Source organism: Ochotona curzoniae, unplaced genomic scaffold (assembly GCF_017591425.1).
Source record: "Ochotona curzoniae isolate NIBS_2020 unplaced genomic scaffold, NIBS_Ocur_1.0 contig_4558, whole genome shotgun sequence".
Classification (NCBI taxonomy): domain Eukaryota; kingdom Metazoa; phylum Chordata; class Mammalia; order Lagomorpha; family Ochotonidae; genus Ochotona; species Ochotona curzoniae.
In genome coordinates this window covers 881,352-903,084 of record NW_024466327.1, presented here as the reverse complement: position 1 = coordinate 903,084, position 21,733 = coordinate 881,352, and positions in this window count along the sequence as shown.

The following is a 21,733-nucleotide window of genomic DNA, read 5'->3' as shown; positions in this document are numbered from 1 at the left end:
GAGTCAGAAAAGTGGACAGGTGATGTTAGACTGGACCACGACAATAACCAGCACGTGTGAGAATCAGATCTCGGGCAGAATCTACGAGGAGTATGCGGGCTCACCCCTGTGGAACTGCAATTTCCATTGACAAGGAATAAGGCCTGCTTGCGGAGCTAAGGGAACACCCCAGCTGGGTTGGAGTTCCCACTGATGAGCACTAGAGACAGAATGGGGTCAGTGATCTGGGCTGGATATGGCTGAAGCCTCCCTCAGATGTATGTGGACTGGGTCTGCTGTGACAGACTGGGCTAAACTCCAGCATTCACTAGTGCTTGCACAAGCGCAGGACAGGCTGGGCTAGGTCTACCCGTTGAACCATGTAACAGCTGTGTCTGGGCATGGACCAGGTGTTGCTGGGCTGCAATACCTGAAAGTAAGAACTGGCAGATGTGAGACCCAGGACAGGGTGCAGGAGGAACTGGGTTGGGACACATCACTAACCAGCTCACATTTGGGACAGGACAGGGAGCTGGCTGGGATGTGCCTGGCTGCAGCATCTACCATCAGGAGCTAGAACTGAGGGCAGGCTGGACTCAGCCAGGCTGCACAATGCGCTGGCGGATGCTGAGGTGAGGGAAGCCATGCCAGTCTTAGGGCAGTGTGTGACATGTCTGTGAGCCCTGAGAATGAGGGTGGAGGTCTCGCAGGGCCCTGGTCATGTGCTCTGGTTCCTGGGGCCTACCTATGTGGTGAGTGCCAGGTCTGTGTGTCCCAGAGTAGTGGGTCCAGTGGTTACCATGTCACCTGCCCTGGGTCCTTGGCCCCACCAGCACTGTAGGTGTTGGGTCTGTTACCCACGGGGGTAAGGGATTTGGCAGGGCCTGGTTTGCCTGGCCCAGGTCCTTGGGTCCAGGTGCGCTATGGGTGCCAGGTCTGTGAGCTGGTGGGTGGGGGGGAGAAGGCCAGTGGGGCCAGGGTCACCTGACTATGGTTCCTGGACCTGTCTGTGTGATGGGAGCTGGATCAACGAACCCTGGTGATGGGGGTCTGGTGGGGCCATGATGGCCTTGACCAGGTCCTTGGACCCACCTATAAGAACATGTCCTCCTCAATGGAAAAGATGGAGCAGTGGACAGCTATCAGAATGCACATGAAGAACATGGTAGTCCATTTGGGCTTGCAAAGGACATCTGGTACCATAACATAGGAAGGTGAACAGAACAAATTGGAAAACTACCCTAGCCAAATGGTGACAGCAAAAATCTAGACAAATGGAGACTCTAAGGTCGGCTATGTCAGCCAATGGACACTGGGAAGGTTTCCTCATCCTTGGAGTGGCAAAAAGCAATGGTATTTCAGAATTATCAAAACCACTTAGGCAGAATTATTGGAATATGCTACATACTGGGGACATTGGGATGACTTCAGATGGACATTCCGCATCTCCGGGTACTGGGGCAGTCAGGTGGCTGGGCGCAGCTTCTGGACTTATCTTCTCCCTTCCCCCAGAATCAGGAAGAAATAGAATATTTGGAAACAAGGTCACATCCACTTTTCCCTAACCCTTAATCCTTCCCATCCTGATCAACTATGCAAATATCAACAAAAATTAAAAAAAATAATTAATTAATTAGAAATGAAAGAAGTTTTTGGAGTTACATCTGCTGTTTATTTTTTCTCTTTTATTTATTTCTTCATTATTGTTTTTTTTTAATTTTATTTCTTTTTATTATTATCATTTTACGATAAGTTCCATAAGCCCTGGGATTTCCCTTATCCTCTCCCCAATTCCCTCCCCTTTCACTGATTTTCCTATATTACTACTGTAGTGTAGTTCTTCATACACAGTCATATGTCCATCATTGCGGGCATGGACAATGGCAGAGAGTTCAGCATCCTCTTGTCAAGATACAGTAAACAGTTTCATTGGGAGTCCATCTTCATCTGGAGGTAGAGATACATACTGCATTGCATCTTCACATCTGGGTGTGATAGTCTCCATTACACAGTTACTATACATCCCCTTACATGAAAAGCCACAAAAAAATCAACAACAGAAAGAAAAAAAAGAAAGAAAATAACAACACCATGAAGTTAAAACATGCTACTGACTGACTAATGTGTCACAGAAGAAATGTAAAACAAAATCAAAAACCTTCTTGAAGAAAATTATGCTACTGTATGATCTATGATTCATTAAATTTAATCAGAAGAAAGCATTTTGAAGAGATGAAACTTACAAAAAATTCAAAATCCATGAGATATAGTTTCTGCTGATCTTTGTTGGTGAAATGTATCTTCTGTAGGCAACAAATAGACAGGTTTTGTTTTTTAATCCAGTCTACTAATCTGACTTTTGATTGATGAGTTTAATCCATTTATATTCAGGGTTATATGAATGGGTGGTAATTAAAGTCCTGTCATTTTAGCAATGGGTTGTTCATTGATTTACTTCTGTTGTTATTTTACTGGTATGTTCTTTGCATTTGCCTTTGCTTTTGGTGGGTGCTACTCCTTTTCTCTGTTAAGAGAACATCTTTAAGTATCTTTTGTAGGGCTGGTTTGAAAGAGGCATATTCTTTTAACATGTCTTTACTGTGGAAGAATTTTCTTTCATTTTCAGAGACAAAGGAAAGTTTTTCTGGGTATGTTATCCTGGGATGACAATGTTTTGCTTTTAGAATCTGGAATATATTGCTCCATTCTCTTCTGGCCTGTGAAGTTTCCTGGGAGAGGTCTCCTGTGAGTTTAATTGGCGTTCTTGTATATGTCAATTGATTTTTTTTCATGTTCACATGTAAGATCTCTTCCTTATGTTCAATTGAAGAGAGTTTGATTATCATGTGTCATGATGAAGTTCATTTTTGGTCTACTTTGTTGGGAGTTCTGTGCCCCTCCTACGTGTTGCTTCTCAATTCTTTCTCCAGATTAAGGAAATATTCCTTATTATTTCATTGAATACATTTGTAAACCCAGTTTCTCTTTTTGCAACTTCTGGGACTCCAATAATTCTTGCATTTGGTGTTTTAATAGTGTTTTTCAATTCTTGAATACTTTTTTTAGCTTGACACAGCTCTACTTCCAGTTTTTTGTTTGCTTCCCCGTGGTGGCAGGAAATATCTTCCAATTCTGAGATTATTTCTTCTGCCTCCTTCATTCTATTTTGGATACTCTTCAAAATACTTTGAATTTGCTCCACTGTATTCTTCATTTCTGATAGATCAGCTTTCATTTGATTCATTTCCAGTGTGACATATTCCTTGAATTCCTTAAATACCTGCTTTACTTGCTTCTCATTGTTGATAAGAAGTTTTATAACAAGTGTTTTGAATTCGGCATCCCCCATTTTCGTAATGTCTTCCTCAGTGGACTCTGAGTTGGCAAAGGGTTTTGGTCCTTCGCAGAATTGTCTTCAGTAATATTCATTGTGCCTCTGTCTCTTCTTTTGCTCTTGGTCATTGTACTTCTATTTATCAGATTCTTCTCCTTGGGGCAGGTTTCTAAGCTGTGTCATCCACAGGTCTACAGTTTGGATTTTAGTTATTGTACTTGGTACATGGCTCTGTGTTTGCACTCACTTGTGCCACTCCCTCCAGCAAGTTCCAGGTCTGGGTTGTTATATTAGATTTCCATCATAATCTCTGTAGCCCCAGCTCCTGGCTCACGACTGTCCATCTCCTGTGATACTGTGCTGAGGTTACACTGTTGTCTGTACAAATTTTCTTCCCCTTCTGGCTGGAGCACGTCCCAGGACTAGGGAGACACCAGGTGTCTTATATAGATCTAGGTTGTTGGTGGTGCTGATCTTTGTGTAACCTGTTGGCTGTTAAGTCTGAGGGCCACACGGACCTATTTTATTTTATTTTATTTTTTTATTTTTTTTTTAAATATAATTTATTTTTATATTCTTTACATACTTAGTTAGAGTAAGAAGGTTCAAGGGCTGCAGGAAAGTGGATAATACTAGTATGTTTTCCATATTGTTACCTTCATGTTTAAAAGGGGGGTATTAAGGGAGAAGGCCAACCCAATTTCCCACCCTCCCCAAGTCCCGGGTGTAGGGCATGCTCTGAGGTTCTTGCTCGAGTGGTTTTGATGTTGCAACAGTTATGAATCGCTGTCAATCTCGCCACTCCAAGCACTATGAGGTCTTTGAAAAATCCACTGATTGACATAGTCCATCATAGCTGAGATGGTTGGTTGACCTGTTCTGTCTTCTCTCTTTTCTTCGTTAGGGTTCTGAGTCCAGCATTTAGATTAGGAAGATCTCCAAAGAAACTTCTTGTATGTGCTAACAAGTACAGGGCCAGGCACCGTCCATCGCTCCAATCAGCTGGTGGTTGTAATTGCTGGGTTGGTTCTGTTTTCACTCCCGACTTCCACTGGAACCAATGGGTGTTGCAGTCCAGCCTGGTTCTGCCCCGCACATATTTGGCCCTCACCTAAACCAGTGGGAGCTGCAGCCTAGTTGGAGCGACCCACAATAACCCCCACCAGGCCCGCCCCTACCCTGGTTTGCCAGTAAGTGTAGCAGTAATCCAGTCTGCCCCACACCCCATTCCACCCCAGCCACTGTTTAGTTTTATGTCCTCCCGTGGAAGTGGTAACCCAAGAGGGATGAGCCCACTATTACCCTCCCAGGCCTCTCCCACTCCCAGATTCCAGCTGCCCAAAACAAACCTCGCCCACTTTAATTCTGTTTGCACCAGTAGGAATAATCCACCGAGCCCGGCTTTTCCCTGATCTAGTCCACATGAGGCGCACAGGTGTGGTAGCTCTGCCTAGTCTGGTCTGCCCCCATCCCAGCCCATGCTCTCCAGCGGGAGTAGCTGTCCAGCAAAGGAACCCTCCCTTATTCCCCTGCTGGCTCTGCCTACTTCCTTTCTTGTTCTCAGGCTGGTTGGGCGCTGCGGTCCCCTCCGGTACAGGCAACCTCACCTCGGCATTCCATATTGTGCACTAGTCTTTGTTGCAACAGAACCTAGGTCGACCCACACTGGTGCCTGGATTTGCCAGTGGATGACGTGGACAGATTCAGCCTGGTCTTGCCCCTACGTCTGCCAAGTGTATGCCAGTGGGTAGCTTTCCATGGCCTGTTCTGGGCTGTTTCCTATCATGTTTCGTGCGCTGACCTGCCGGGTCTGTGTCCTGCCAGAGGAGTTGCCCAGGCTCCTCCATCAGAACCTCTCCCAATGCCAGGTTACACGCTTACCAGTGGGTCCATGAGCCAATCCTACTCAGTCCACCTCCTGTCATAGCAGGAACTGTGGCTTTTCCTGACTGGCCTTCCACCCAATCTGGTTCTTGCTGTTGGATGTTCCAGCCCAGCCATGGCTTGTCCATACCTACGTATGGCTCACACATGGCTCAGTAGGGGTTTGAGACCTTGCCTAGTCTATCACACATCTGCCCTGGTCCTCCAGAACACCAGGGGGAGTCGGGGTCCAGCCCGGTTCGGTGCATCCAATCCCAGTCCACACTTGTGCCAAGGGAGACTACAACTGTATCCAGATCGGAACGCAGCCCCCCTTCCAGGCCACGTGCCTCTTTGTGGGAACCTCAGCCCAGCTAGGGTTGTCCCCTTTGCTCCCCAACCGGGTCTGTTCCCAGCGATAAATCACTCACATGCCAGTGGTTGCTCTGACTCAGCTTAGCACAGCTCCTCACCTGTCCCGACCTCTGCCTTAGACACTGTGGCATTGTGTCCCTGGCTCCTGCAGACCAGTAGGTACAAGAGCCTAGCTTGGCATGACCTTTGCTCCCTCCTGGTTTCTAGTTTTGCTTGTGGGCTAAGGTTTGCTCCTTCGTACCAGATCTACTCTGTTCCCCACCAGTTGACACATTAGCCAGCCGTTGGAGCTACTTTTGCAGGAGAAGCCCCAAGCCCAGGCTTCTGCATGGACTGGTATTTGGTGCCCAGTATTATTAGTGATTACAACTTTTACAAAGAAAGAGTTACTGCCTGTTTAAGGTCCGAGAATCACAATGTGTTCAACCTGGAGCTAATTAAGCATGTGCCCATGGCGGCCGTCTGGAATCCAGGCATGAGACGCCCCGTCCTGAGACCCACCAGCTGCCAGGAGGCAGCTGGAGGTTTAAATTCCCAGGCCTAAGGTCGCGCCCCTCCCAAATCCCCTTCACCGCCCAATGAGGGCGGTGGCTGGGTGCCGGACCTGCCCGGTCCCAGAGGCCTCCCCCCTCGGTCTACTCACCCCAAAGGAAGCAGCCTCTGGAACCCAGCAGGCCCAGACACGGCTCACCATGTGCCCATGGCGGCCGTCTGGAATCCAGGCATGAGACGCCCCGTCCTGAGACCCACCAGCTGCCAGGAGGCAGCTGGAGGTTTAAATTCCCAGGCCTAAGGTCGCGCCCCTCCCAAATCCCCTTCACCGCCCAATGAGGGCGGTGGCTGGGTGCCGGACCTGCCCGGTCCCAGAGGCCTCCCCCCTCGGTCTACTCACCCCAAAGGAAGCAGCCTCTGGAACCCAGCAGGCCCGGACACGGCTCACCATGTGCCCATGGCGGCCGTCCGGAATCCAGGCATGAGACGCCCCGTCCTGAGACCCACCAGCTGCCAGGAGGCAGCTGGAGGTTTAAATTCCCAGGCCTAAGGTCGCGCCCCTCCCAAATCCCCTTCACCGCCCAATGAGGGCGGTGGCTGGGTGCCGGACCTGCCCGGTCCCAGAGGCCTCCCCCCTCGGTCTACTCACCCCAAAGGAAGCAGCCTCTGGAACCCAGCAGGCCCAGACACGGCTCACCATGTGCCCATGGCGGCCGTCTGGAATCCAGGCATGAGACGCCCCGTCCTGAGACCCACCAGCTGCCAGGAGGCAGCTGGAGGTTTAAATTCCCAGGCCTAAGGTCGCGCCCCTCCCAAATCCCCTTCACCGCCCAATGAGGGCGGTGGCTGGGTGCCGGACCTGCCCGGTCCCAGAGGCCTCCCCCCTCGGTCTACTCACCCCAAAGGAAGCAGCCTCTGGAACCCAGCAGGCCCGGACACGGCTCACCATGTGCCCATGGCGGCCGTCCGGAATCCAGGCATGAGACGCCCCGTCCTGAGACCCACCAGCTGCCAGGAGGCAGCTGGAGGTTTAAATTCCCAGGCCTAAGGTCGCGCCCCTCCCAAATCCCCTTCACCGCCCAATGAGGGCGGTGGCTGGGTGCCGGACCTGCCCGGTCCCAGAGGCCTCCCCCCTCGGTCTACTCACCCCAAAGGAAGCAGCCTCTGGAACCCAGCAGGCCCGGACACGGCTCACCATGTGCCCATGACGGCCGTCCGGAATCCAGGCATGAGACGCCCCGTCCTGAGACCCACCAGCTGCCAGGAGGCAGCTGGAGGTTTAAATTCCCAGGCCTAAGGTCGCGCCCCTCCCAAATCCCCTTCACCGCCCAATGAGGGCGGTGGCTGGGTGCCGGACCTGCCCGGTCCCAGAGGCCTCCCCCCTCGGTCTACTCACCCCAAAGGAAGCAGCCTCTGGAACCCAGCAGGCCCGGACACGGCTCACCATGTGCCCATGGCGGCCGACACGGACCTATTTTAAACTATACAATGCCTTAGTCATTATTATTTTCCCTGTGGAAGTAGTATAATGCACTGAGCTCGGTGAGTTTGCTCCCAGCTCTGCATATGCACAGTTCACTTTTTCCCTGCAGTCTTAAATTCTTTGCCACACTGTAAGACATGGCACCTGATGTGCCACTACTAGAGTTCTTGATCTGCTGGCCATCAGATCTGAGGGCTACCCAGACCTGTTTTGGGTGGAATCTGTAGGATGTCATGTAGTTGCAGTTCATAGAGTCAGAAATGAGTTCACTCCTAGCTCAGTGCATGTGCAGTACTGTCCATAGCCTTTGCCTCCTTAAGCAAAATGGTGCCTGATGTGGTGTTAGTGGGTAAACTGGGTTGTGAAATCCACACTGTTCCTGCACTGCCTGTCTTTGACCTGCCACCCTGTCTCTGCTTCTGGGCAAATCAAACAGACAAGCACAACAGACAGTTCTTTGTTCAGATTAACCTCTTGAGCTTTTGGTGAAAATCCCTTCCCACCTGGTTGTTGGTGTAGTTCTGGCTAGCGGTGCCTTTCCCATCACCACTCGCTGAACATTGCTGGAGTATCAGTCACTGCAACACCACACCTTTGTGTCCGTTGCTTTCTTGTATCTGTAGCCTCCAGGTACCCCTCTGCTATTGTTCTGTCCTCTCTGATTTCTTGGAACGTACCTTCTCTACTTCCCTGGTTAATGTTTCTTTGTATGTTTAAACATGTCCTTGCTCTATTCTGCCATCTTGATTCTCAAGATTTTTTTTTTTTAATAAAGGATATTTTAAAAAGTTTTAGCAAGGATTAGAAGATTGCAAAAACAGTAAGATAGTGGCTGAGTTGAAATTTCTAACCTAGTACGCGATGAAAGCAATGTGAGTAACCCTAAGAGAATGTTCCTGAACCTGGAGAGCAGAACACAGCTGAAGAAGAAGCAAAATAATAATAATAATAATAATAATAAGCAGTAGAACGACTTATACTAAGGCATCAACCAAAACTTTGAAGGCCTAAACATGCTCCTCAGAGAGATTTTAAACATAAAATGTACTAGCTTGAATTAATACACAGAAATGCTCATTGTATATCATCTGTTCACAATAAAATCTATAATAAAAAAATGTAGTTTGGGGCCCGGTGCCATATGAACACCAATTCTAATCCTGGTGGCCCTGCTTCCCATCTAACTCCCTGCCTGTGGCCTGGGAAAGCATTAAAGGATGGCCCAAAGCCTTGGCACCCTGCACCCATGCGGGAGACCTGGAAGAGGCTATGGGTTCCTGGCTTTGAATCGGCACTATTCCTGCTGTTTGGGGAGTGAATCATTGGATAGAAGATCTTCCTCTCTGTCTCTCCTCCTCTCTGTATATCTGATATTACAACAAAATTAAAAGCAAAAAAAGTAACTCAAACACATGAGTATGAACACAATTCTGAAAAGAGTAACACCTCCTCCCTGATGAGACATGCAAACACTTTGGGGAAAATTTTTTGAAGAAAGCATTGCTGTTGTCAGAGAAGCTCAAGAAATGTTATTGCCCCTGGAAATGTTATTGCCCCTTTGTAAGGGCAAGCTGTGGATTTGCCACTAATGGGAACAAAGAGTTAAGCATCACCTGTGAGGCCAGTAGCCTATATAGGGGTGCTCGTTCAAGTCCCGGCTGCTCCACTTCAGTAGAAGATGACCCACATGCTTGGATCTCTTCAACCCATGTGGGAGACTCAGATGAAGTTCCAGGAGATTGTCTTTGTCCTGGACAAGCTCCTCTGTTTGAGTCATTACAGGAGTCCATCAGTGAATGGGAATTTTAGTTCTTTCTCCATCTCTCTCCTCTTCTATTATTTTTTCTTTTAAATAAATAAGTTTTGAAAGGGTATAACAATGAAAAGGCCATTGATGATGTGGACCCTGTGTGAGTATGTGTCAATGCACACAATGTATGTGCTGGTCTTAGCTTGCTTGCTTTCTTTCTTTCTTTCTTTCTTTCTTTCTTTCTTTCTTTCTTTTTTTTTTTTTTTGTAATGATGAAACAAGAACATAAATAAAATACTTTATACATCATTGAAAAACGTGTTTGTACTCCAAGCTGAATGCTATTATAAAAGAATCAGAAACGTAAAAGTTCAAATTTCATAATTTAAAGGTATAGTAACCTAAGGCTAATTTACTATGGAGAATTAAAAATTACAAAAAGCTTAATGTAGCCTTAGGGTAGTATTTTTACAATTTACAGTATTGCGTGTTGATGTCTTCAATCCTAATATTCAGTTGCGAGTCGTTGATTCACGTTGTTGATTCTAGTCCTGCGAACTTCCTTCATGGGAACTGTCCTACATATAAATCTCAAAGCCTGAAAGAGTAAAAAATAATTTCATGAGTCATGCTGTTCATAAAAAAATAAAAAAAAAACCCACTTTACCTTTCTGCATGTAGCTCCTTAGGCCCAGGAATCGCCCCTTCCACCTTCCTCCACCCCAATCTCCATTCTTTCCCCCACTATTGTAACAATAGTTCAGTCCCTTAGCCACAGCCACAAGTCCACCATTCTGCTATTTAAGTATATCCTGAGGTTGCAGGTATTGAAAACGGTAGGAAGTACAACATTCTAGTATAAGATATATTCAACAATTTCATTAGGAGTCCATCTTTTATTCAGAAATAGAAACACAAACAGTAATGTGTCTCCACTTCATGGTATACTTGTCTGCATTATACAGATCCTTTGGATAAATACATGTGTATACTCATTCACCTATATATCTACTTGTTTTGTGTTTTGCATGAAAATTTCCTTATTGCAGACAGAACATGTAGTATTTGCTCTTTTTGGGTTGACTTATTTCACTGAGCAAAATGGTCTTTAGTTGGGACCATTTTGCTGCAAATGGTAGATTTTCATTCTTTTATAATGGCTGAATACTATTTCGTGGAGTAGATGTGCCAAGATTTCTTCACCTACTTCTATTTTCTTTCAAGGAACAACTGGGAATTTCATGGTACTTGTACAATAAAACCTCTAGTCAATGTTTAAAATGTTGGGGGTCAGCATGGTGGTATAACAGCCTAGTTCTCTACCCTGTGGTGCCAACATCCCATGTGGGCACTGGTTTACATCCTGGCTGCTCCAGTTCCGATGTAACTCTATTTATAGCCTGGGAAAGCAATGGAGGATATCCCAAGGCACACCCACATGGAACACCCTGAGAAGTTCTTGACTCCCAGCTTCAGATCAGCTCAGCTCTGGCCATTATCACCATTTGGGGGCATGCACCAGCAGAAGGAAGCCCTTCTCAATGTGTCTCACACTCTTTCTTTGTAAATTGTGCCTTTCAAATAAAAAAAAAAATCTTCAAAAAATTCACCTACTGATCATGTTTTATATCTCTTTTAAAAGTTGGGTTCCTCCACATTTATTCTTTCTTTCTGCTCTTTATTCACATATTTTATCCTTCAGGATCCTAAGTCTTTTGCATTTAATTCCTAGCTTTAGTAAAGATTTAAGTAATTGTCTCTTCAGAAGAGAAGGTCTAGCAGAAAAGATAGAGGCAATGGCTAACTTGGAACCACCACTCTTTTGCCCCTTGTCTTTGTCCCTAGCAGATAGCTCCTTCATTTCAAAGGTCCTCAGAATTAGGGCTGACTTGCAGTATTTAAATGGTTGAGATTTCTTGGGTATCTGTCAGTTAGGTATGTTTCCAGGCAGAAATCTAGATTTGGACAATAAAAATATACATCGTATTTGGATAGGAACATATACGGGTTCATATACATATGTTTGCCCACTGTGTTTATGAGGGCATTTAAGTACATGAATTAAAGGTTTGTTTCCATTTTCTTATGAAGCACTCGGCCAATAAATGGAATCTTTGATTGCGCCCACATTTCTACTGGTAAACAGATAGAAACGTAAGCAAACCCATACATTCCAAACATCTTTTCCTGTAAAAGAGATTTCTTTCAACCCGAAAATATATATCCAAGCTTTGCCTGTGCTTGGGTACAGACCCAATTTCTCTGATTTATGATAAGTAAACATTTTTTAACCATCATAACCATGTTACGTTTATATTCTGAATAAATAGTGTACATTGTTGGCAAATATAGCGTAGGTTTAAGTTATTCCCACTCATAGAAACGAGACACAATCATTTGCACACTGGTGTGATGGCCTCCTAACTAATCACCCTGCGTCTATTTCCACCATTTTCCTCCACTAAACTGTTCACACGCAGATCCCAGACTAAAGTTTATTTTTTGGTCAGCCCTGTAAATATTTGTTAAACTTACAAAGCTAAATTGTATTTATTTCATTCTTTAAAGCTTTCAAGATTTGTAAAGGTTTGTTCCTTTTCAAGAGTAAGACAAGGTACAAGTGTGAGGGGCATGGCTGGAGGGATGGATGTACCACCCTCGGTTCTCTCCTAAAATGGCTATGTGAGAGAAGAGCTCCTGGGGCAGGAACCAAGAACTACATCCGGGTCCCCCACATGGGTGGGCCGAGCTGTAAGAATTTGGGCCCAAATGTGCTACCTTTGCAAGCACATTAGCATGAGTCTCTATAGGAAAGAAAGCTGCTAGAACTGAAGTCAGCAGTTCACAAAGGGGCTGCTGGCATAGCAAGTGCTTGCTTTTTCTGCTTTGGTACAACACCAGCCTCCATAGAATAAAATGTTAGGGGGGAAAAAAAAAACACATTAAAATGGTTAAAAGTAGTTCCCAAGACTTTTTTTTTTTGCCTTATAATGGTAATTATGTTTTGTCTTGTCTCAATTTTTTTTGTCTTATTATAATGTCCCTGGCCTTTTTGTCTTATTATATTGTCCCTGGTTTGTGCCAGATTTACTGCCGTCTTGTCACATTTATCTCAGAGCTGCTGTTAGGTTTCCTTCAAAAGCTTTGTTTCTTTTTCCCCCACATTTGCTTCAATTCTATAAACATCCAGGTCTTTTCAAAAATACAGAGACAGAAAGATCTTCTATCCCCTGGTTCGCTTCTCAAGTGGTTACAATGCTTGAGCTTACCTGATCAAAGCCAGGAGCCAGGAGCTTCCACTGGATCTCCCATGTGGGTGGAGGGTCCCAAGGCTTTAGGCTACAAGCAGGGAGCTAGATGAGAAACGGAGCAGCCAGGACACAAACTGGCACCCACACGGGATCCTGGTCCTTGCAAGGTGAGGATTCAGCCATAGAGCCATCCCACTATCAGGTCACATTCAGAGTCAATAGGAGTCAAGACCTTTAATACCCTTCTTACAGACAGAACTCAACTCACAAGCAAATCCACTTCTCTGTTATGATTTCTCAGCGTGCTCTTTCTTGCTCTTAATTTTGCTCCTGGAAGAGATCGATGAGCTCTTATTCTCAGGCTGGAAAACTCCTTACTTCTCCATCAAGTTGCTGCTCAAGATGGCAGATCAAGTCAGAGAGGTCTAACTGTCCCGTGGAAGGCCCGTGTCTCCATTCACCTGCTTTTAGCTCATGTATTTCTACATAACTTTCATCACGTTCTGAAATCATCAGGTTCTTCATAGTTTGCCTTCTTAGTTAGATTGGAGACCTTCAAAAAAAAAAAAGTAAAACCACTCCTATTATCAAATAGAAGCCCAATAAAAATCGTTGTATTGTACTGAATTAAATAAACTCAGAGCAGGCGATCACCATTTGGAGTCACTTTACTACGCAATGTAAAAATGATCAAGATAAAAACACAAAATGAGATCGCTATTCAGCAATTTTTTCATATATCCAATTGTCAGCAGTCTATTTTTCTTTGAAGATTTACTTATTTTTATTTTGAAAGGCAGATTTACAGAGAGAAGGAGAAAGATCTTCCGTGGGCTGATTCACTCCCCAAGTAGCCACAAGAGCTGGAACTGAGTCAATATGAAGCCAGGAGCTTCTTCCAGTTTTCCCACATGGGTGCAGGGTCCCAAGACCTTGGCCCACCCCCTACTGCTTTCCCAGGCCACTAGAAGGGAAATAGAGCAGCTGGAACATGAATTGTTGCCCAGTCGGATCCCGGAGCATTCAAGATGAGGATTTAACCACCAGGCTACTATGCTGGGCCCACTCTTACTGTTTCTTAAATTTTTCTTTTCCCTTTCAATAGAGGTATTTTTGGTTTTGCTTTGGTTTATTGCAGTAGCCCGGGAATCTAGAACAGTCCCTGTTTATAGATGCTCCGTATACATTTATAAACAGCTAAGTACAAAGTGGTACTTTCACTTATTCTGGCTTACTATTCCTGTTATTCTTTCCATGAGTGCTATGGCAATACTAGGACTGAATTCGTACAACAAGACAACTTCAGATTAGAAAATAGAGAATTTGAATCAATAGAGTCTGCACATTGTATAGGTATTCACATAGACTTTGCTTAAGCTTTTTATTTTGTGTGTGTGTGTGTGTTGTTGGCCCTCACATATCACAGCTTCTACTCGATTAAGTAGATCTTTCAAGGATTATGTTGATGGGTTCCGAACTCCAGACTTCATTTGCCAGGACTACAATTTATATGCTCAGTTGGTAATTGGTCAGGGCATGGTCTGCAGCTGGATCCGCTACATTCCTTTTGTCAACCCAAACTATTTTATTCCATGATACCAATACGGAAACCATCCCAAGATCCGGAACCAGCGTTTGTCTTACTGGAGCCAGCAATTTACTCTTTCTGTTTATGATGTATAACAACTGAAGTGGGAGATATAAAGTTTGCAGTTATTATGTAATCAAAAACATTTGTGTTTTCCTCAAGAGGAAAGGAATAGCGAGAGAAAGGACGGAGAGGCAGGGAGCAGGAAGAAAAGAAAAAACAACAACAACGAAAAGAATCGCAAGTTGAGAGCCTGTGTGCTGAGCAGGAAGTTGAAACTCATCCAGCTGTCACATAAAAACAAAAGAAAAAATGCTTTATGTGTTCAATCGTCATTAAATGCTCTGCTTGCCTATTTCCCACGGCAGTTGCCAGTATATATTGCTTTTCAAATGTTAGCACATTAAGTGTAAGAGAAATACTTGATTTTGTGATTAAAAACTGCTCTGTTTTTGAGGACCATAAAAGCAAACATCCATGTGTGAAAGAAAGGGAGAAAAACATACACGAAGTTCATGCTCACTTTCAAGTGGTCTTTACCGAGACCTGAGAAGTCTTCATTTCTCTTACGTTTGCAAGGTAGTGTCTTGATGAAGGGCTCCACTGAGATGCGGCGGAGCTGTGCTAGCTCTACAAACGCACTCTAAGAATGGAGTGTCCACTGATGGTGAGAAAGTGGTCAGGAATTCAAAGGTAGAAGATGAATTCCCTTTGGGTTGTGAGTCCACGTTCCTTCAGCAGAAAAGGAGTTGTTACAAGGCAAACCAAGAGAGGGAAAATTGGCGGAAATACTTTTCGTGGCAAATATTCTCTCTCCACGTCTGTCAGACTAGGGAAACCATAATTAGAAGTGACTCACTGAGTTTATAAATCTAAGCGTTGTAGAATCCCCAAACTAGGAAACAGGGAAGAAAGCAAAGGCACGGCTTTTGATTTCACAGATGAGAACCGGGAGCACAGAATTGCTGTGACTTCCCCGGGGTCGCAGTTCTTTCAGTCCCAGTCCAACTTAAGCCTCACTTACAGATCTGATAACTAACCTTAAAATAAGTAGGGAATCCCACTGTGCTTTTCATGTTTCCTCCTGGGTCGTCTAGCGGAGTGCTCCCTCCGCTGCCCTTTCCTTCCCCATACAAGGACTGGTTTACCATCTCTAAAGGAGAAAGCTCAAATGTCACTCTTTGGTCCATTTACTTCATTTCTATAAAAGCTTGTTTGAGAACTTGTTTTATATACCCCAGGTCCACATAAACATAAAATTTGATCCCTTACAAATAGGAATGTTAGTGGTAGATTCTTAAAGGGCAGTAGAGTTCTGATGCAGCTTTCCCACACTAAGGAGTCCCCAAATGATTGTAGATGGTGTCCATTTTTCATGGAATGGAGGCTCTGTTCATTTCACCCTTACTGTCATTTTTTCCTTTTTTTTTTTTTTTCTGTCTACAGATCCTATCCAGGTCAAGCTTAGCTCTCTCTTAAATGTTTCTGTTTTAGTTGTGTGGTCAGCAGCTTTTTGTTTTTTTTCCTCTCTCTCTCTCCAAGACGTTTAAATAATCTGGAGGTTTATTGTCAGTTCTTAACTGCTTGTCAGCTCTCATTGACATGTTGTCGCTCTCCAGGCTTAGCACCCTACAGGTTATTCATGGAGACTGACATCTTTTTACGGGGCCCAACATGGTAGTCTAGTGACTAAAGCCCTTGCTTTGCACATGCTGAGATCCTACATGGACACTGATTCGTATCCTGGTGGCCCTGCTTCCCATCCAGCTCCTGGATGGGAAAACAATGGAGATGGTCCAAAGCCTTGGGACCCTGCACCTGCATGGGAGACGCGGCAGAAGCTCTTGGCTCATTGGATCAGCTCAGCTCCAGCCACTGCGGTCACTTGGGGAATGACTCAGTAGAAGGAAGATCTTCCTTCTGTCTCTCTCCTCTCTGTATATCTGACTGTCCAAAAAAAAAAACCCAAATAAATCTTCCAAAATTTTTTTTATTAATGCATCCTAAACTCTCTCTTGCTTTCTATATTTATTACCATTGAAATTAATGCATACAATTAATGCGGGTGTAGTTATAAAAAAAATCATAGCATGAACACTGTATGTGCAGTATCAAGTTTAAGAAATAGAATATTGTTAATATTCTTGAAACCATTGTAGGTACTTACTCATATATTGCTAGAAGATATTTAATATTGCATTTGTTGAGGTTTACAAACATGGTGTCATGTTGATTCAATCCTCTGTGACTTGCTTTCCCAGTGTACCATTGCATTCCACTTCTGTGGAACTAGAATTTCCACTAGTTAGCTTAAGAGCTGGGAATAGTGATGGGCTGAGCTAGGCATGCCTATAGAATCCTCCAACACTCATGGGTACTGGGGTTTGGAACAGGCTGGGTAGGTCCAGGCTGCAGCACCCATAGGCACACCCAAGAACAGGGTATGGGGCAGGCCAGGTGACTACATCCACCAACTTATACAAAGACTGGACCAGAGGTTACAAGACTATGCTGGTTAAGGGGCTAGCACCCACTGGCACATGTGAGATCTGGGTCTGGGAGTGGGCCTGGTGGGGGAACTTGAGAAATTATCCTGGTGGGCCATATAACCACTGCTGGAGAGCGTATGATTCAGGCCTGGATGTTAGTCAGCCTGGGCAAGTTAGCTTCATCCATTGGCAAGTGTGTGGAGTGGCTCTGGAGTGGGATGGACCGGACAGGGCCTGGCCAGCCTTATCCCACTGGCATGTGCAGGAGACAGGCTGGAGTACAGATCATGCCAGGTTAAGCTATTATACCTACCAATTTGCACAAGCTAGGGATGAGAGCAGACTAAGCAGGTTGCAGCATATGCCAGCAAGAGTTGGGACTGCAAGAGGGGCAGGGCAGGTCTGGCTGCAGCATTCAATGACAAAGACCAAGAAGGGGGATGGAGTATGCAGAGCTGGGTCAGAGCAACCACTGGCATGCACAAGATCTCTGGATGGGAACAGCCCTGTTTGGGGAATTAAGGGGAAGCCCTAGCTGGGTTGTGATTCCCACCGGTGAGTGCAAGAGCCAGAATGGGAGCAGTGTTGTGGGCTGGATATGGTGGCAGCCTCCCTCAGCATGGGTGTGGACTGGGTCTGCTATGTGACAGACTGGGCTAGATTCCAGCACTCACTGGTGCTCCTGAGAGCCAGGGTGGGTGAATGAAAGGTTAGAATAGGCCTCTGTACCTTATGAGAACCAGGAGTGGCTGGGCTGTAGCACTCAACAGCAAGAACCATAATGGGTGTGGGCTGGTTTGGCAAGGCCATTGTTCTTGCCAGGACAGGAAGTGGACTAAGTCAGGCTGGGCCAAGGAACTACCATGTGTGCAAGACCTGCCACTGGAGCAGACCTGCTTGAGGGGCTTGGGGAACTCCTCTGTTGGGATGTAGTCCCTAGAGGTGAGTGCAGGAATCAAGGCTGGTAGCAGCCCAGAACAGGCTAGGTTATGATACCTACCAGTATACAAGTGGGTCAAGTCTGGGAGTGGGTCAGGCAGGGCCTATCCATAGCACCAAATTGCAGATCCAAGAACCAGGATGGGGCTGGGTCAGTCCATAATACCAGCCAATTCCTGGGCTGGGCTAAGCTGCAGCACCGACCAGCATAAGCTGGAACTGGGGGCAGGCTGATTCAGTTCAGGTTACAATACCCACCAGCAAATGCTGAGGTAAGGTGGGCCATGCCAGACTGGGCTGCAGCATCCACCAGCATACATGAGTTGCAGGGTGCAGGGGGAGTGAGCCTGGTAGGTGGGCTATACAGGCTCCCCTGCTGGGCTACTCTTTCCAACTGGTTATGATGAGAGCTTGTATGGGAACAGACCAGGCAGGGCAGGGCTACAATACCTGTTTGACTGCTAGTGAACTGGATTGGGAGCAGAGTCAGGCTGGGTTGACTGTTCCCACTGGTTCATGCATAAGCCAGAGTGGTGTGAGCTAGTTGGGCTTTGCTGTGGCATCAACCAAGAAGCACTGGGACTGGGGGAAAATTCTGTCGATTTGAGCTGCAGAATCACCTGGAGACTGCAAGATCTGGGAGTGGGAGTGTGCCCAGTAGGGAAACAGTGGGCACCCATTTAAAAGGCTGCAACTCCCACTGGTGAGCGTGAGAACCAGAACTTGGGGGGAGGGCTGGCTAGAAAGGTGATGGCATCCTTTGGCACAAGTGGGATGGATAGTGGGATTGGTTGGGTTGAGCTAGATGTCCACGCCCATTGACATGTACAAAAACTGATTGGGATGTGGGACAGACTGCACATACTGGCAAACACAGGAATCAGGCTAGGGATAGGCCTGGTGGGAGTTATTAGCGGGTGCTCTGAGTAGACTGCAGTTGCCAATGGTGTGCATGAGGACCACGTGTATGGTGGGCACTATTGGGCTGGGCTGCAGCACCTATTGCTTTGCATAGGGGATGGGGCTGGTGACAGAACTGACCCAACAGTTTCTACAACCAGTATATGCATAGGCTGATATAGGTTACAGACTGAGCCAAACCCTAACCTGGCAAGCACACACAAGTCAGAATTGGGATCACTTAAGATGAGGATTCTTTGGGAATCCCCCCAACTGAACTACCGGATTCAGAACTCCAACCATGGGGAGAATGTGGGTTCTGTAGTCTGATCGTGGAGTGCATATGGAGATAGAGCAGTACACAGCATACCCAGATGCACATGGAGGGTATAGCCAGTCCATTGGAACCTACAGAGGACATCCGGTACTATAACAGAGGAAAAAAAAAACAGTGGAAATAATGGTCTCACCCACTTTCTTCGTGCTGAAGTTTTAAGAGACTGAAAAATGAATCCAACTATGATGCTTAGAGGTGAGGCTATTGGAAAACATTAGGGCTAAACAAAATTATTAGGGTGAATTTCCACAATTGGGTGATTTTGTCAGCACAAAGAGGGAGACATATTGTCACTTGCACTCTGTGCTTTAGCATGAAGTCAGCTCCAGATTATGCCTTTATATTTTGCATGCCCAGAACCTTGAGTCAAAATAAATATTTTGTCTTTATTGAGTAACTTGCCTCAAGAATTTCAAGATTACTAGTGAAAACGTATGTTTTCGTGTTTACACTAAAATAAAGTTAAGCCTTCTTTGTACATGTGTGTGCCAGTCATGTTCCTATGATATGCTAGCATACCTATCCATGTCACTTTTTAGTATTTTAAAATTCAGATGCTCTATCATTTTCTTTCTCTTTTATAGTGTGTTACATGTTATAGGTACACTTTTTTGAATAGCAAATGATTATTTAGGATTTTATTTCCTGTTGGTCTTGTTAAGTTACAGCCTTTTAATAAAGGATTTATTTTATTTTTATTGAAAAGTCCGATTTACAGAGAAGAGGAGAGACAGAGAGGAAGATCTTCCGTCCATTGATTTACTCCCCAAGTGGTCCCAGTGGCCAGAGCTGTGCTGATCCAAAGCCAGGAACCAAGAGCCTCTTCTGGGTCTCCCACACAGATGTAGGGTTCTGAGGCTTTGGGCCGTCCTCGACTGCTTTCCAAGACTACCAGCAGGGAGCTGGATGGGAAGAAGAGCATCTGGGATTAGAACCGGCACCCATATGAAATCTCAGCATGTGAAAGGTGAGGTCTTTAGCTACCAGGCTATCACGCCTGGCCCAAGTTATAGCCTCTTAATAATGACTATCTCACCAAATTATTCATATTTATTGCTAGATAGATTGAAATAATACTTCTTTCGCATTTTTTCTGAGATACTTTTCTAGTTCTATTCCTCTTTCTCTCCCTAATATAATGCCTTCTGGTTTTTCCCTTTTAGCTAATCTTGCTCAAAGTTGATAGATTTTAAATTTTTACATAACTTTTAGTTTTCAAATATTTATTTGTATCTTTTATTTCTTTTTTTAAACTACTGTTCATTTGGGGGGCATATTTCTTCCTGACATCATTTTATTGTTTTAGCAAAGAACTTCATTTATCAATACAGATTATGCTGCTTTATCTAATGGAACTGAAGTGACATCATTAGCAAATTTCACCCCACCCCGCTACAAAGAAAAGACATTTATGCAATACTGTTTTACCAAAACCACACACACATGAGCAATAACTGATCCACATTGGTGAGATTTTAGCACAGCTGCTCTCAGATTGGGTTTAAAATTATGAACTCTAAAAAGATAAGACTGGAAGGCACCCGTGAAGACTGACTGAATTCTGTATTTTAAAAAATCAATTTATTTTTAGTATTATTATTTACTATGATATGGTTTTGTAGGTGTAGGGATTTCCCCCCTTTACCTCACCTTTTTTTCTCTCCATTCGCCCCAAATCCACTGTTCCCTCCGTATTATCACAATAGTATGGTTCTTCGGCAACAGTCACAAGTCCAACATTCAGCCTTTTAGGTACAGGCAATGGTGGAAATCTAGACGGTTTTCAAATGGCATTTTCAATCAGTTATTATTGCTTAATCAAAAATCTTTTGCTTCAAACATCTACTTTTTTTTTTTGTACTGACAAAACCTTTTGAGGGAATTGATTATCAGTACATCCACATCAGTAACCTCGGTACATCAAATAGTGTTCTGGAAAGTACTGGCTGAACAATAAGTGCCTGGAGATTGTTTCCCTGGGGAAAGATGTTCTTCAGCTTGACGAAAGAGGGTCTTGCTAGTGAAATAACTGATAATAGATTTTTAAAACCTTTGGCTGAATTCCTGTGGTGCAGAGGATGTCTTGAACAGACTTTAGCAAGAACTGCATTCGGAGGCCACTGGTTTCAGTTGGCACAAACCTGCTGAGAGGCGTTATTCATGACATTAATTTCCTTTGTAGGTCTTAGAATAGGTATCTTTCGGTTATCTCATCACAATGAAGAGGCACTTTCTAGCGTATGTTATTGAATTTGTTCAGAAAAGGCTTATCTTTGTTTTGTTATCCGTGAAAGCTGGTATTAAAGACAAAATAAATAGACTCCAGGAAAGATAACATTTTTCACAACAGATGTGTGAGCAGAGAAACTGCTGACATGTTTATTAGCAATGGATAAACTGAATGTTTCGGTTTGGCCCAGAACCCAGAAAATGCAGATGTTTATCCAGATGCAAACCTCTAGAGTTTGCAAAATAAAATTTGTATTAGACAATGTATAAGAACTCTGGCACTTCCTGCCTGAGAAGAAGTACCCCTGAGCCAACTATTATTATATTTTGGCATATTTTTACCTTCTGCCCTAGGAAGAGCCAAAAAGTACAAAAGGGTATAATGTAAATAGAAGGGAAAAAAAAGAAAGAAGAAAAAGTAAACAAATAGAAATGAGTTTATTAAATTCTTTTTGAGCTTCAAGTTCAGATAAAAATAAGTAGGTCTAGCTTAGAATAGAGCATGCATGGGGCATGTCGCTGTACTTTTGTTTGTTTTTACCTGTTATGAATATGCTGAGCGTTCTTGGGCTCTTGGAAACATTGATTTAAACGCATCAAATCAGCTTGAATCCTTGATTGCCTTTCTCAAAGTGAAAATACTGAAATAAGCCCTACCAAGTCTCAGAATTTAGTGGTGTGTGTGTTGTGTGTGTGTGTGTTGTGTGTGTGTGTAGTGTGTGTG